This window comes from Nicotiana sylvestris, chromosome 1 (genome assembly GCF_000393655.2).
Source record: "Nicotiana sylvestris chromosome 1, ASM39365v2, whole genome shotgun sequence".
NCBI lineage: Eukaryota > Viridiplantae > Streptophyta > Magnoliopsida > Solanales > Solanaceae > Nicotiana > Nicotiana sylvestris.
The window spans coordinates 179,921,742-179,936,222 of NC_091057.1; the positions used below are offsets into that span (position 1 = coordinate 179,921,742).

General features: G+C 34.3%; 1 long non-coding RNA gene across 2 annotated transcripts; it reads left to right on the forward strand.

The window, feature by feature from the left end:
- Nucleotides 1-1,037: 1,037 nt before the first annotated feature.
- LOC104213694 (uncharacterized) lies at nucleotides 1,038-10,054 on the forward strand. 2 transcript variants are annotated; one of them, XR_707724.2, is made up of 5 exons: nucleotides 1,038-1,192; nucleotides 1,640-1,681; nucleotides 1,803-1,863; nucleotides 2,427-2,488; nucleotides 9,988-10,054. It is a non-coding gene; the product is annotated as an uncharacterized lncRNA (long non-coding RNA). The 2 variants fall into 2 exon arrangements; XR_707722.2 differs by lacking the exon at nucleotides 9,988-10,054 and adding an exon at nucleotides 4,278-4,490.
- Nucleotides 10,055-14,481: the final 4,427 nt, after the last annotated feature.

Consider the following 14,481-nt stretch of genomic DNA (forward strand, 5'->3'; position numbering starts at 1 on the left):
GTGTCAACAATACGTCATCATTGGCATCTTCGCTTATGACAAGAATTGTGTCAAATGCGAAATTTGCGGTCGAAATATTTGACGGGTCCGGACATTTTGGGATGTGGCAAGGCGAGGTTCTAGATGTCCTTTTTCAACAAGGGCTAGATCTGGCCATTGAAGAAAAGAAACCAGATGTTATTGGAGAAGAAGATTGGAGAATTATCAACCGTGTTGCTTGCGGTACCATTCGATCCTACCTTGCTAGAGAGCAGAAATATCCATACACAAAGGAAACTTCTGCAAGTAAATTATGGAAAGCACTGGAGGATAAATTTTTGAAGAAAAACAGTCAAAATAAATTGTACATGAAGAAGAGACTGTTTCACTTCACCTATGTTCCTGGTACCACGATGAATGAACATATCACCAGTTTCAATAAGTTGGTCACAGATTTGCAAAATATGGATACAACTTATGATGATGGTGACTTGGCCTTAATGTTGTTGGCGTCACTTCCTGATGAGTACGAGCACCTTGAAACTACTCTACTCCATGGAAATGACGAAATTTCTCTCAGAGAAGTTTGTTCGGCTTTGTACAGCTATGAACAAAGAAAGCGAGAAAAACAGAAGGGCGGAGAAGGAGAAGCACTGTTTGTGAGGGGTCGTCCTCAAAATCAAACGAGGACAAAGAAGGGAAGATCCAAGTCAAGATCCAGACCCAGCAAAGATGAATGTGCCTCAAGTACATATATTTGCGGTGTTGAGTCTTTTTAGTACTTTTCCGGCTATACAGACACAAACATAATGTTGTCGGGCATATGTCCTTGCATAGCACGGGCACCGGCCATCTAGTTTTTATTTATTTTAGAAGTGGAAGTTGATGGGACGAACATGTGCTAGATGTTATTGTACAAGAAGCCTTAAAAGTTGTATTCTCGGATTAGTTTGTATACCTTTACCTCTCTCACTCCAAGACGTGTACTGCTTCTACAAACACGTGTACCCATACCTCTCCCACTGAACTAAATGGTTAATACCTAATTCCATCTCCTCATTCTCTCCCTTGCTCTCCTTACTTACACTTCTCTGTTACTAATAAATAAAGGGTCACTTAGGCACAGGCTATGGAGGCCCAATTCCAAATAATAATAGAGAAATGTCACTACGACGATAGATTGTGCATTAGGATTTAGGAGTACAAACATGAGGTAACCACGTTGTTGTAGTCTTATGCATTTACATTTTGGTTCCTGTTTTTAGTGGCATTTGTGAATTTTGCTTAGTTTTATCTGTTATATCTCGACGGACATCTAAACCTGCGATTCTATCCTTTTTAGATAATATTGATCTATAATCATCATTCTGCCTCTGAAATTCTCCTTGTATTTTTGCTTTATTATGTTTTTAGTTAGTCGAGTGTAATTTTTGTTATTTGGTTCTTTCATATATGGACTTTGCTCTTTCTTCATGTTCTCTTATTGAATTTTGTACATGCATGTGGTTGAATGTTTAAATTCTTCTATAAAAGTACACTGAATTTACCATCAGAAAGAAAAAATAGTAATGAAAAGGGAAGAACTTGGATGCAGCAAAGATGTTTGACGATATGCCTCAACTATTGTAATTTTTTTATTTCACTTCTTTTTTACTTGTAGGTAATCTATAAGGCAGAGATCTATCATCCGGCAGCACCAAAGGTATATTACTTATTCCTATTGGATAGAAATACTGAGCAATAATGTTCATTATATTTATTTGAAATGCATTTAATTTTCCTATGTCTATTGCGGTAGTAATACTGTTTGTCTAAATAAACAGGGAAAATCAGATACAATCCAAAGTGGCATGGAGTTCTTTTTCTGATCCATTTTTCTATTCGGTATGTAATGATGATTGAATTAGCTAGCTCAACAATAATTACACTTTTGATCGTGTTAAAAAACCTCTCAAAGGTTGCATTATAGCTAAGATGCCTTTTCTGTTGTATTTTTCTGTTACAATAATTAATTTATTGCGTAATTTCCTTGGTTGCGCACGTGAATGTGTGATTATGTGGAAGAAGTGTGCTATGGTTTCACGAATCGACATTTCAAGATTGCCCCATAATTAGTTCTTTTAAGCATTTTTTATAATATTTTCTTTTAAGCATTTTTCTCTAAGGATTTCTTTTAAGCATTTTTTGTTTGGTTAGTTATTGATTCTCATTAGATACTGAGTTGTTGCCTTGTGACTTAGTGTTAATATTTACCTATTACGGAAGTGAGAACTTGACAATTAAGTGGAATTTATTTCCTATCTTGGAATTGCCAGACCTTTCTCTATAATCTAAGTAACTCTTCTCTATGTTCTATATTTAAGCTTTTACATCCATATATTTTCATTATTTATGTAATTTTTAATGGTACATGACTTTATTCTTCCTTCTTCTCTGATGAATTTCAGTGAGCTTCATTCGCCACTTTCGACACTTTAATGAGTGAACTGGAAAGACATTGCAGTTGTAGGTGAGCGTCAATGCATCACTTTTCTTTCTTCATCTTATTTCCTTTCATCTTTCTTATTCTGTCTGTATTATCTTAGTAAAATTGAGAATTCAATAAAGGATTGAGGAATTTTTAACTGAACAAAATGAAACTAAAAATGATGTGAAGGAAGGATAAACAGAATATGGAGGGAGGAGTACATTATAGATTTCTGGTTAGCTTTAGTTCGATGAGTAGCTTTGAGAATTAGCACCCTTCTGCCAGGTGAAAGCCAGTTAGAGCTGCATGATCTTTTCGTTGCATTCAGTGATAATCGCATGTTCTTTTTAATGCTAAATGACATTCCACTATGATTTGGTGCATCAAATTGTATAATGTAAAATTGGAGGTTAAATGGTAAAGATAGAAAATTGAGAAGAGTATAAACTGCACAAGAGACAGGAGTTGGGAAAGTATAAACTCCACTCAGTTCACAATCTTGCACATGATCCAAAACCTAAAAAAATAGAAGCAGGAGTTAGGAAAGTTGATGCAAGATCAAAAGACATTCACAAGCTCTCTTTTCGGTGCTACATCTATTACAAGGGGTACTTTGCTCGCTAAGAACCTCTTTTAATTCTTTTGAGTTCAAATTTTAGTGCATTTTTGTTATTTGCTAATTTTTTGAAGAGATTCAAACATTATCAAGCATGTGCTTTATTTCAATCTAAGGTTCTTTTCTGTATAACTAAAAGATTGAAAAGACAAGTCTGGTTTTCATGAGGCAATAAATATGTAAACTGCTATATGAAGACTCTTATTTTTTGTGCTACTCTTTTTCTAAGATTTCACTTTGCTCCTTGGGTTTCTCATTCTGGTTATTTATTTTGGAAGGAACATGCAATAGTTTTATGGCTTCGGTTTCAAATAGAAGATCATTTCCTTTGTTTTTTTATAATTTGATTGAAATGAGAAGAAGTTGTCCTTGCTAGCTTCTTTTTATATTTTTGGTAATGTAAAAAAGAAAAGCAGCAAGACATCGCACATTAATCTACTCTGAGCTATAAAGGAACTGTTAGGGAAATGTTGAGAAAATACTATTCTTCAATTAATTTGTCGCAACACTTTTTCAGTAAAGGAGTGAACCAGAAACTATTCATATCCATAAACCATGACCCCATATTCCTTCTCAGCTTCAATACACTTTAATTTACTTAGTTAAACTGTAGTTTTTGAAAAATATACAAGAAGCTTAAAACCCGAACTTCATGGCTAAAGTCCCACAATTAAACCTAATAAAACCAATCCCATAATTGAACAAGATAAATTACTATTGAAATCCAAATAAGTTTCTCCTTTCTTTTCCAGCTGATGAAGTATTTTATAAGAGAGAAAAATTGATGCAGAAGTCTCATATGACGTCTTAAGATGATGATTCCGCATGCTAGATGTCTTATAGTTTTGTCTATTATGCACATTTTGCATTTGGAATAGGACGTGGAAAATGATTTGGCATGTGTTTAGTGGAAAGAAAGGAACCAGAGATATTTCAATGGGAGTTCTATGGCTTTATGCTGTTTGATGTTCAAATTATCATATCTCGGCACTGCACGTGATGCACACAATAGCACTATTTTAGTTGTGTTCATTCCTGCCTTTCTCACTTATATATAGTACAAATTTATTCATTTTATGAAAGGATATTTTGAAGGGTGGGCTCCTTCTTTACAAGACTACTCTAAATTTCTTTTCCTTTCTCTAAATTTTAAAATGTACTACGTTACTTATGACTCCTTTTCACCCCACTAAATATGCTACTTCTTGACTGCAGGTAAAAAGATTAGAATACTTCATTTTTTGTGCAAATCAACCCTTCTTATAAAAACTAATCTGCAACTCTTAATTTATTGGACTTATGAAGAAGAGTTTGTGAGATCCAAGAGATAAAAATTATAATTTGTAGTAACAGAATGTTCCTAAGAGTTTCTTTGAACAAATTTTTGTTGTTTTTGTTCTTTTATTAGTGGATGTTATTTGATTTATACTGGATTTGGTCTCTTCTATTTTCATGATATGTATTGGCTTTTAATTTGAAGTTTCTTTGGGTTGAATATCCCCTTACACAGAGAACAAATTTTGATTTTTTAGCAAGTTGATTCTCTTTAATTAATTCCCTGTGAGAAATTTTCATAAAGCACTATCTTTTAGTAGTAATTAGCCATCTATAGATACCATTTGCTATATTACGGATTATAGATACCTTTTCTGTGGTTATAAGATGTATTTAAGCTATTGTATTCATGAATACATTAGCAAAAATAGGCGTGAATCAGGGAAGTCTAGCTAATCAGTTGTTGTATTCGAGTGTATTCGATTGTATTCATGGAGTGAAACATGAGATTACAGCTGGACAGATTATTGTATTCGACTGTATTTACGGCGTGAAATAGGGGATTACACTATTTTTAAAACGAAAAGTGAATCAATTAACATAATAGACTCCTAATAGAACTCAACAAACTTAATTATAACACACAAATTTTGTGTTTTCAGTTATAAAAAAGATTCTCAACCGAAAAATACCCCAAAAACATAGCTAACCTTCAGAGAAATTATATAATATATTTGAATACATAAATTATATTAATTAAAAAAAAACATATGAATACGTTCATGGCATATAGCGAGACAGTTAATACAATGAAATACATAGAATATAGTGGGATACATTGAAATACAATGGAAAAAAAAAGACAGTGAATACAATGAAATACATGGGATATAACGAGATACATTGAAATACAATGAAAAAAAAGACAGTGAATACAATGAAATACATGAAATACAACGAGATATATTGAATTACAATGGAAAAAAAAGACAATGAATACATTGAAATACATTAACAGAAAATAAGTTGCTCAGCCCCAAACTCCGTCGTTTTTGTTCAAGAACAAATCCTAATTTCCAGCGAATCCGCCGTAGTAACGTTTGAAGGTACAACACGCGACACCTTTGAAATTTGAAGGTACAACACGCGTCTTCTTATTTTCATTATCTGTTTTTAGTGATTTGGTTAGGGATTTGATTTGCTTTTAGTGACCTTAACAGAGAAATCTCCTTTCTTGATCTCGTGCCCTCTAACATTTTCTTGATCTCGTGCCCTCTAACATTGGCAGCAACCAACAGATGAAGAATGAACAAAGAGATAAACATTTTAACCTTTGAATATATAGCAAACTCAAGTGGTTTTGAGACTTCAGAGAGTGTAGTGATGACAGAGAAATCACAATTCAAATATTCGGTGTAAGAATTGATCGGAATGAAAAGAAAATAGTATGGGTGAAAGGAATTTTGAGATTGAGCATCGTGTTTTCAGAGAATGGGATGTATCAAAGTAGAGAGAGAAAAAAATAGTGTAACTGAATAGCGTATTTAGTGGCTTAGGGCTAAGAGGTAACCAAAATTAAATATTTTGCTATAAACCTTGAAAGATATCTATAGAATATAATTTTTTTAAATAGTATTTATTTAAAATAAATAAGGTGTTAACCTTTGCTATAGGAGGTAAAAATTCCTAACTTTTTTCCCCTCAAAAACGTTTTTACTATATTGGGCCCGTGCATAGATGGGCATACACCACATCCTCAAAACAAGGGGTGTACATGGACCGGGTTGGTTCGGTTTGGATTGTTCGGTTTTGTCGGGTGTTTCGGGATTTTTTTTTTGTTACATGGATATTATTCCGATCTTACTTTGTTAAAGTTATAGATAAAGTTTTGATAAGTGAATATATGTTTAGTAAATATTGAAAAAATTGACAAACATATAATCTATTAAAATATTCTAATAAGAGAATTTTTTTAGTAATACATGATAGTTATTTTCTTAGTCGTCTAACAATAATTTTCGTTAATGTACACTTTCTAGGTTAACACATGAGAGGATATCAAAAATTCAATATAAAGTCTTAAAAATATTTATAAAAATTATATATTTATATGTCGGTTTGGTTCGGGTTTTTTTTTACTCAATATCAAACCAAGTTAAACTAAACCTAGTCGGGGTTTTTAATCGGTTTGGTTTGATTTTTCGGTTTGGTGCAATTTTTCGGTTCGATTTGGACACTCCTACTCAAAACTATTATAACTTATCGGAGAGTCCGAACCTGAAAATAGCTAGATTGTTTGTGCAGTGAACTGTTCAATATGTATATGTAACCTGAAAATCTGTGTAATATACAGTGTTGATTCACTTCTTCTTTTTCCTTACTAGTCTAATACACCATGCTATATTAGTTTAAGCAGTTCATTAAACATCCTACATTTAGTATAGTTAACCAGATCACTATGAAAAATCGCCCCGCCCCCCTCTATTTTTTTTTTTCAATTCTCTCCGGTTCATTTTAATTGAATTTTTGGATGTTTTTGCACATATTAAGAAATCTATCTTTTAATATTAATCAAAAATAAAAATAATCATATTAACTTTTAGTATTTCTACACATTATTTGTCATTGGAAATATAACTGATACTCTAAGAATCTTTAATTTCAGGGCAACTTTTTAGAAGAAAAAAAAGTTAATTCCTTCGTAATATCTAAAGAAAAAAAACCAAAAAATTAATTAAAGTTGTTGGGAGGGAGTAATGTTTCCTGTTCAGTTTTCCAGCTTGTCGAGCACATGATATCAAACAGAAATAATATATCACCATCTGGGCTCTGTCATGTTTTCTAAAAGAAACCACGAACAAAAAATAGATACACATGTTGGAATTTGGACTTGCGTTAATTGATTATAGCATGAAAGGATAGTGACGCAATCCAAGTGGTGGATAAATAAAATGCATAGTATTAAATACTATGTGTGTAGATAAGTGAGGCCCAATAACAATTGGTCTGTGAATCTGTGATGGGTAGGTACTCTTTATAAATAGAGGCTAACCCCCTTTCCCTGGCTATTAGAAAACCCTAGCGTATTCTGCCTCTTGAATATGTGGTAAAGGTAGACGTCATATCGGTCAAGTTCTACGTGCTGTGAGAGCGCGTAGCTAGTGGATCGTGGAAGTTGGTCTCAGGCTTAATCGTCGTTTGTTGTCGTTGCTGTCGTTGCTGAATCCATGGAGTTTAATGATACGCTTTCTTAGACTCTTAACTCAAGATTATGATTTTATATCTGTATAATTATGTCTTAATCTCTGTTATGGCTACTATTTAATTATCTTACAGTTAATATCAGAGTCACCATAGTTAGAGATTAAGATCGTTATTTAATTTTGAGTAAAGAATTCGTATTTGTATATGTGGAGCAATGTTGTTTGATACTTCGATGCGACGGTGCGAAACCTGATTTAGTGCTCGACTCATCAAAATAAATTGTTGACACTGTTGGGTCGCTTAAATTGATTAGAAGTTACTGAATTGTGGTTCTAAACATCACTTTTCTTTATGAATTTAAATATAATTTCTAAACCTGATTATGAAAGGGTGGTTGACGATGATTGTTCGTTGGTTCTCGGTGTTATCCGATTGTTTACTTGTTGAAACCTAAAGGTGTATGTAAGAATTAATATGTACCTTTTAGGTATTTTGGCTATTATGTTTACTTGTTTAACCTTTTATTTTAATAAAATAAATACAACCCCTACACACAGCTTGGAAATTGAGCAGTGTGACATTATTTTGAAGCTAGTTTTACAAAGAAATAGTAAACTTTTATGTTCAAAAGGCTTAAAGATGCTGCAACTTGGTTTGGCATCAAAGGTTCTTAGCAAAATTTGTCTTCTTGGTATAATGCCTAACATAACCAAGGAAAAGCTTCCGACGATTGCTTTTTTATTTATTTATAATTATTCATATTATTTTAAGTCAGAAAATGGATTCAAAATTGATATAAGAAATAAATTGAAAGGTTTAAATTATATGTGTTATTTTATCACATGTATTAACGTGTACAACTAAGAGCTTATAATTAATAAATAGTGTCATCAAAGTGGTCTATTTATTTGGAGTTACTGAAAGGTTCTTGATACTATATACATGTGAAATCATTTAACATATGGGTTGAGAATTATGATTAATGAGTAGTTTCCACCAAATTGGTTTATTTATTGGAGTCACCGAAATATTCTCAATGAATCGTGTCTAAATTGTCCTTGAAAAGTGTACACTAGTATAGAAGGTTATTTACCTTTTGATACTAGTGATACTAAATTAATTAATGAGAATAGATATTGTGTTTTCCACCTAAAGGAGGAACATAATATCTTGAATTCTCATGTGTATAAATAAAGATAATTTGTTATTAGAGGAGGTTTTATGTCTCTTACCTAAAGGAAGGACATAATATATGCCTTGTACTCTTGGATAATAAGGGGAGGAGGTTTTGTATCTCTTGCCTAAAGATGATGCTGCAATGAATGCCTTAGACTCATTGATTTTTAAAAGAGGAGACAATTGCATCTTCCACCCAAAGGAAGAGTGTAATGGATGTCTTTGATTCTTTTGATTTATATATGCATGTCCATAAATTTATCTAATTTTTGTGTTGTTTGCTTATAAAGATGTTAACAACATGACTACTAAGTTGAATTTCATTGAAACTCTGACTAATAGCAACTACAAGAAGTGGAAACAGGATATTGAAATAGTATTAGGTTTGATGGACATGGACTTTGCATTGACTGAACAGAAACAAGTTGAACCTACAACTACTAGCACTGCTGATGAAATGAGTAAGTATGAGAAATGGATAAAGGCTAACAAATTGAGCCTTATGATCATGAACAAATCCATTTGTGATTACATAAAATATGCAATTAAGGATAATGGAAATGTAAAGGATTTCTTGAGTGCCATTAGACAGAAATTCCTAGAATTTGATAAAGCTGAGATAGGTAGCCTGATTGATTCTCTATCTACCATAAAGTATGACCTTGTTGGTAGTGTCCGTGATCATATTATGAAATTGGTTAACATTGCTGCCAAACTGAATAATTTAGGTGTAACCATTACCAATGATTTTCTTGTTCACCAATCTCTAAGGTCCCTTCCTGTGGAGTTTAACCAACTTAAGACAACCTATAATGCACAAAAAGATAAGTAGAATGTTGATGAACTTACTACTGTTTGTGTAGTAGAGGAAGGGAGGATCCAAAAGGAGAAGGTTGAGGGTGTAGTGAACCTTGTTAGTTCATCTAGATCAGCTATTATCCCTCTTATAAAATAAAAGGTGGACCCAAATTTCATAAAAAGAAACATGGCCAGTCTCATCATCCATGTGGTAATAGTGATCATACTAATATGTCTGGTATTAACCAAGGCCAGTCTCATAATTCTCTTGGTCCTCAAGCTGTAATTAAGAACGAAATCAAGTGCTAGGATTGTAAACAAGTAGGTCATAAGAAAGCTAGTTGTCCTCTGAAAAAGAAACCAGATAATCTTTTGGCTTTTGTCTGCATTGAAACTAGTCTTGTTCATGTTCCTTTTAAATTTCTGGTGGTTGGATAGTGGTGCAACTGCTCATGTAACCAATGACTTGCAGGATCTCGTAAGCAGACGGAAGCCAAAAGAGGATGATGCAATGTTGTTGTGGGCAATAGAATCAAAACAAAAGTAGAGTTTATAGAGACATCTATTTTACTTTTTAAAATTAATTCTAGTATTTGTAAGCACGTGATTTTTGACCCTCCCCGAGAATTTTCACATTTTTAGCGTGAATATGTGAAATTGGGTCTAGTATAGCTATTTTAACTATTTTTACTTTATTTCGTTGCAAAAAGAAAAATTTCAAAAAATATATATATAAACTTTAGTTTATGTATCTCTCATAAACTTGAAAAATACAAAAATTGCACTTTATTTTTGTACTTTATATAATTTCGAAAATTACAAAAAAATATAATTCTATTAAGGTTTTGTAGTTATTTTAATTTGGAAAAAATGCAAAAATATTACTTTATATTTTATCTTTATATAAAAACGAAAATTACAAAAAAAAATAGTTTTATTAATATTTTGTAGCTATTTTAAATCTTGAAAAATATTTAAAAAAGGATATAGTTTTGTTTAAATACTAGTCTTATTTTTGGTAGTTATTTTGCTTACATAGGACTAGTTAAGCAACGTGTTCCTATTTCTCGGGTCCGGGCAAAAGAATAATATTCGGGTTCAAACTACCCGGTTTTAGGCCTAATTTCGGACCTAACCCATAATAAACCGTGTCCAGGACACATGGGGAACCCCACCACGCGTGGGGGACACAAACCTTGAACCCCACCACGCGTGGGGCTCATTTTTCTGGGCATTGTGTATCAAATACACGGACAAAGGGCCAAAGCAAGGAGGACTGAGATTTTTTTTTTAAAAAAAACATGTACTGTAGATCTTCTTCTTCATAAAGAAGAAGAAGAAAAACCTACTGAAGGGAGAAAAACCCGACTCCCCCACGACCAAACCCTACTTCCCCCAGCGTCCAAACCCAAACACCACCCCCCTCGTCGCAACCAGCCCAACTCCCCCATCTTCTTCCAAACAAAAACCCTAACGAACACGACCCCAAAAACCACCATCAACAACCCCTCGTACCACCTCCTTTCACCTCCAGTAAGCCACCAAACGACCCTTCAACCAGCTCCATCCTGTCCGGCACCCACCACGCCTCAGTTTGGTTCGCGCAGCAACTGCTGTTGCCTCCCGTCACAACCCAACACTAGTCCAACTCCATCACCCTACTGTCCAAACCACCATAACCCAGCCGGACGAGCAACAACTGTTGTTGCTGCGTCATCATTGTCCGTCGCGCCACCAACTCCCTCCATCCCGTCCAGCTTCCCCACAACCACAGCTGCTCCCCGTCGTCGCACACCCCCGTCGACAACAACCCACTACCGCTGCCCAGCTCTAACGTCCAAACCAGTCGCACCCTCCCCCCTCGCGTTCAAAGGGTCACCTGGGAAAACCAGTGGCAGCCATGTTTCATGCTCAGTCCGTTCGAGTTCGAGTTTTAGCACGAGCTATTCCGTTTGAGCTGTGATGACTGTTTCCATGGTTTCCCGTTTGAAGTCCGTTCGAGTGCCGATATGAGGTTCCAGTTCATTGGTCTCGTTGCGTCATTTCGCCGACTATGGCTCCATTTCGGTTTGATGAATGAGTTGTAAATCCCCAACAGTGTTTATCATTAGAGGTTCGTTTTCTAATCTTTGTTTGAGTTGCTATCGGTTACTATCGTGTCCGAGTTTGAATACATGTTATGTTGAAGATTTTGTTTAAATCCGTCGAGTTTTAGTTTTGTGCTTATGTTATTGCTATCTCGAATGGGCATGCTAGACGAAAGTTGTACAAAAGTTTTCATGTTCGTGACTAGCTTGCCGAATGGGTAGTCGGATTGATTTAATAAGCTCTGTTATAATTTTATTAGTCATTATTCAGTTGTTCATCATATGGTTTAGTTCTAAATGTAGGTTCATGTTTAATTGTAATTCGTCAAAGCTTGAGATACTCTTCATTAGCCGTGTATCCTACTAGCTTCCATTGTTCGATTAATAAATTAGGATTTCCTTTTTTTAGAAACGAACTTAATAGAAAATATAGTCGTTGTAGGTTTACCCTTTAAAATAAAAACGAGACTAGCTTCGCCAAAAAATAAAAAATGTACAGATTGCGGAGCCCTCACAAAATATATGTATTAAACACTTAGACTCCGGGACTGGCCGTTTAGCAAAATTCACGGCCCTACCCAATATAATAACGCGCTAGTTGCTTTAGGCGCGCCTTTAATAATGTTATCTCCCTAAACTCGGGTGCACATTTATGTGACCCAAATCCAAATCTCAACGAAATCGAAATGTGTCTCTAATCACGGGTACATTGACTGTGACGTGGTATGAGATGCATTTCCATGACGTTGCAAATTCTTTTTTTTAATAATGAATGAGACGAGCCTCGCCAAATAAAAATGCAAATTGCGGGGCCCTCAATAATTAGTCATAATAAATACTTAGAATTTGGGATGGACCGTTTAGTGAATTTCACTGCCTTCCCTAAAGATAATAACGCGTTAGCCTCTTTAGACGCGATTTAATTAAATTACTTTCTTAAACTCGGGTGTGCATTTCATGCGACCCAAATCCAAATCCTAAAACATCAAATAAAATATGTTTCGGATTGTGGGTGCATTTCATGTGACACAGTCCAAAGATATATTTTAAGCGATGTTCACATTCCTAAAAACAATAATAATAATAAAGCGGTAAAAGATAAAATTTGCACATGGTTCATAATTGTATTTAAAATCAGATAAATAAGCCGAATATAACAGTTGAGCGACCGTGCTAGAACCACGGAACTCGGGAATGCCTAACACCTTCTCCCGGGTTAACAGAATTCCTTATCTAGATTTCTGGTACGCAGACTGTAATATGGAGTCATTCTTTTCCTCGATTCGGGATTAAAATTGGTGACTTGGGACACCCTAAATCTCCCAAGTGGCGACTCTGAAATAAATAAATAAATCCCGTTTCGATTGTCCTTTAATTGGAAAAAACTCCCCCTGCGCCCCCCCGGGTGCGGAAAAAGGAGGTGTGACAGCTCTGGCGACTCTGCTGGGGATAAAAACCTAGAACCACTGGTTCAGGGTTAAGAATTCGAGCTTAGATAAATTGTTATATTTGGCTTTATCTGATTTTTACATGTTTTGAGCCTAATGTGCTAAATGCTGCTTTTACCGCTTTGATATTATCTGAACTGTATATAAATTGTGCCGAAACCCTTCTCTTCTTACCTCGGGGGATGTGCTTACTGGTTGAGACTCCCTATTCTGTTAGTGTCATACCCTAAATAAAAGAGGCTCGGAAAGTTTCTAAGCCGGCTGGCCTTTTGGTTCCCGGAAAGGAGCTCCTTCCTCAACTCGAGTTGTCCGCTCGGGTACACTGTCTAGAACACCGACCCAGGTTTTGAACATAGAATAACGTGACTTCATACCGGATCCCTAGTAGGAACGTTTATTTGCATCATGTGCATTTGACTTAGGGGACTCAACATAGGGGTTGGGTCCGTCTAGGACAAGCAACCTGAAAATAATAGACCATCTTTCGGCATCCTATGTGCTACATGTTGTATTTAGTCAAGGGCGAATGGGTCATTTGGTCATTTCCAGCATGGTGTTATTTTAATCAAAGCATGGGGAAACATTTGTGGAATCCAAGAAGCCTTGGAATTCCCCTATGTCCCCCACGCTTCATTTTTGAAAAGCATATGGGGAACATTTGCGGAATCCAAGAAGTCTTGAAATTCCCTATGTCCCCCATGCCACATTTTTGAAAATATAATAAATATAAAAAATAAAATATATATGTATATATATAGAAAGAAGCATTGGAAATTCAAAAAAAAGGATTGTGTATGTTTTCAGATTAAAAAAAAATCGTGAAAAAGAGGAGAAAAAATGACAGTGTAGAGATATAACTACTTATTTTTAGAGAAAAATCAATGTCCGAGTAGTATCGAAACTCTGCCGAAATTTTGAGAAAATGAAAAAAGGTCTTATTAGTTTGTTATATTAAAAGCAAAGAAAAATAGAAGAAAAAAATCATCATTGTTCTGTCTTGTTTTTTTTTCCAAAAAAGAAAATGGTTTGTTGTGCCATTAAATGAAAGTCAAAATGAGTCTGGTTGTTTAAAATGTTTTTTTTATCTTATTATGGTTGTCTATGAAAATGCTAATAAAATAAAAAGAGTCGGGCGTTGAACGTTATTTTATTATTTGTTCCAAAATAAATATATATAATCCAAAAAAAATGCAAAAATATTTTGACTCTTCTTTAAAAGTTCAAGCATTTCTTTTATTAAAGGTAAAAACTCAAAAAAAAAAAAACATTTTCTTTTTCTTTAGAATAGGAAAAACAAATGAAAAAAAGAAGGAATGTTTTAGGTTTTACGTTAGTTAGTTTGTTCGTTATGAATGAAAAATAATAGTTTGTTTGTTTGTTATATATATATATATATATATATATATATATAAATAATAGTTTGTTTGTTTG